The 2,116-nt window shown below is 41.7% G+C and overlaps 1 protein-coding gene across 2 annotated transcripts in view; it reads right to left on the reverse strand.

Moving 5' to 3' along the window:
- Positions 1-2,116, reverse strand: part of LOC119051584 (zinc finger protein 501-like) — a 49,128-nt gene that overhangs the window by 20,540 nt on the left and 26,472 nt on the right. The gene's annotated exons all lie outside the window — the stretch shown is intronic.

Here is a 2,116-nt window from a genome sequence, read left to right on the forward strand (position 1 = left end):
CCAACCTTTTGGCGTCTCTAGTCCACATTGAAAAAAGAAGAGTTGTCTTGGGCCATACATTAAATACATTGCAACAGGTAATCACAAAAACATTCTCATTAAGTAAATTTATGATTCTGTGTTGCCTGCTTTCACAGCCATCCTGAACTGCATGTGACCCAGAGGCCACAGATTGGACACACATGATGTATAGGATCAAGAGGACAGATTCCTGTATGAAGAAGAGAACACCCCACTAAGTAGATAACATACTATAGGTCTCCAGCATCACTTCTGAATATATTCCGGTATCCTGTCCAGCTGTTCTCAATGCTGGAAGGTGCATATCCAGCGGCATGTATAAAAACTAGTTGAAAGGTCAAACAGAGTGCATAATATCCACCACAGTGGATAATATGCTAGTCTGTCATTCAAAAAAATAAGAGAATGTGCAGAAAGATTCAGCCATGAATCACTGAGGTCTCATTAGTGTAAGCTGTGCACTAAGCTCAAAAAGGAGGTAGACAAAATGCAGCTAAGGCTCAAGTAGTCTCCCTTGGAGAGACCACTGGAAATGACAGCTAAGGTCCCCACGAAATCTGTGAGGCTGATGTTAACCACTCTAAGATATTGGAAAAGGCAAAATTTTTATGATAAAATAAAAATAGCAGCTAGCTGAGTTTCTAATGTCCCTGGCCTTTGCTGTCTTCCTGCCTTGTGCTGAGGGCCCACCTCTGGAGCCAGACTCCCATGTTCGAATTCAGCCACTACAATCTGACAGTTCTTTGCCCTGTGACCTTGGAAAAAACCCTTCCTCTTCTCCTCCTATTTTCCCCAGAAGTACACGAACAGTTACTAATCCCCAGGGTGCAGTTAGGATTAAAAAAATTACAATGATCAAAATGCAAGCCCTGGAAATGTTCCATTCAGGGGTGAAATCTGCTCTTTCTTAAAACTATTTTTATTCTCTAAATTTTAGAGAGGGTAAGGTATAGGAGAACATTCTGACATTCTGTGTAGCATGGGCCCAGCTGCCATTCAGTGATGCACAGGACCCACACCCACAGATAGGTTTTCCCATGGGGAATCAGGCCTGCAATGTACCTAGGCTGCTTTGAGACTTGCTTTTGCTAAAACTCCCTCACCCTGAATTGAGGAAGCAAGTGCTTACTGTAACTTCCTAAAGTCTCTGCTAAACCTCCCCAGTATGCAGTGTAACCAGTTCAAACACGTTTCCCTTTGCATTTGCAAATATCCTTCTTCTGTGACATGATTAGTGGCATCATCTCCTTTGCTCTCTGTAAAAGGTAACCACCTAAAGCAAACCTGTGCATAGTAAATGAGGACCATCATGTAATGTGCCCAGAAGAGCAATAGAGGCTTGTCAAGGCAAGGGCCAAGGTTTTTTTCTCCTCTTGAGAGGGAAGCCATGTCGTCCCTTTTCCTCCACAGGACTCAGAATTTCTCATGCCTCATCCACAATGTGGCAGACCCCACAAGATGGGGTCTGCATCAGTAAGGAAAGGAGAGAGGGGGAGAAATATTGAACTGCAAAAACATTCACTGTTTGACTCTCCCACTCCCCTAACTTGGGAACTGGACCAAGATACAGGCATGCGCCCTGACCAGGAATTAAACACATGACCTTCTGGGTTGTGGGACGACATTCAACCCACTGCACCACTCAATCCATGGAAAGGGTGTTTTTATTTCTATTTACACAGGAAAATACTGAGGCCTACACAGTGAATCAGTTTCCTGTAATAACAACTATGGTCAATAATCTAGGATATAAACCCTTGCATGGCCAAGGTATGTGGATTGTAATCACTGTTTTCTTGTCTTTGGCTTCTGTGAGGGCTTTCAGGCTCAACAAATACCCAACGATTCTCATACCACCTGGTACTCTTTCAAGTCCTGTTGCAGCCTGGTGAACCCCAGATGAAAGACCACAGAAAATAGAAGCAAAATTATTATAGTACTTAATGATTAAATTTACAAAAGCGACTAAGTCTGTAAATAATGAATACTTTTTAAAAGTATATGTATGTACCTACACATTCTATACAGAAAAAAATACAAATAATCTGAATATGATTTTCAGTGCTAAAAACAATTTTTCCATAAAAACTTATTC

Source organism: Artibeus jamaicensis, unplaced genomic scaffold, assembly GCF_021234435.1.
Source record: "Artibeus jamaicensis isolate MK-2021 breed Jamaican fruit bat unplaced genomic scaffold, CSHL_Jam_final contig_723, whole genome shotgun sequence".
In the NCBI taxonomy this organism is placed as follows: domain Eukaryota; kingdom Metazoa; phylum Chordata; class Mammalia; order Chiroptera; family Phyllostomidae; genus Artibeus; species Artibeus jamaicensis.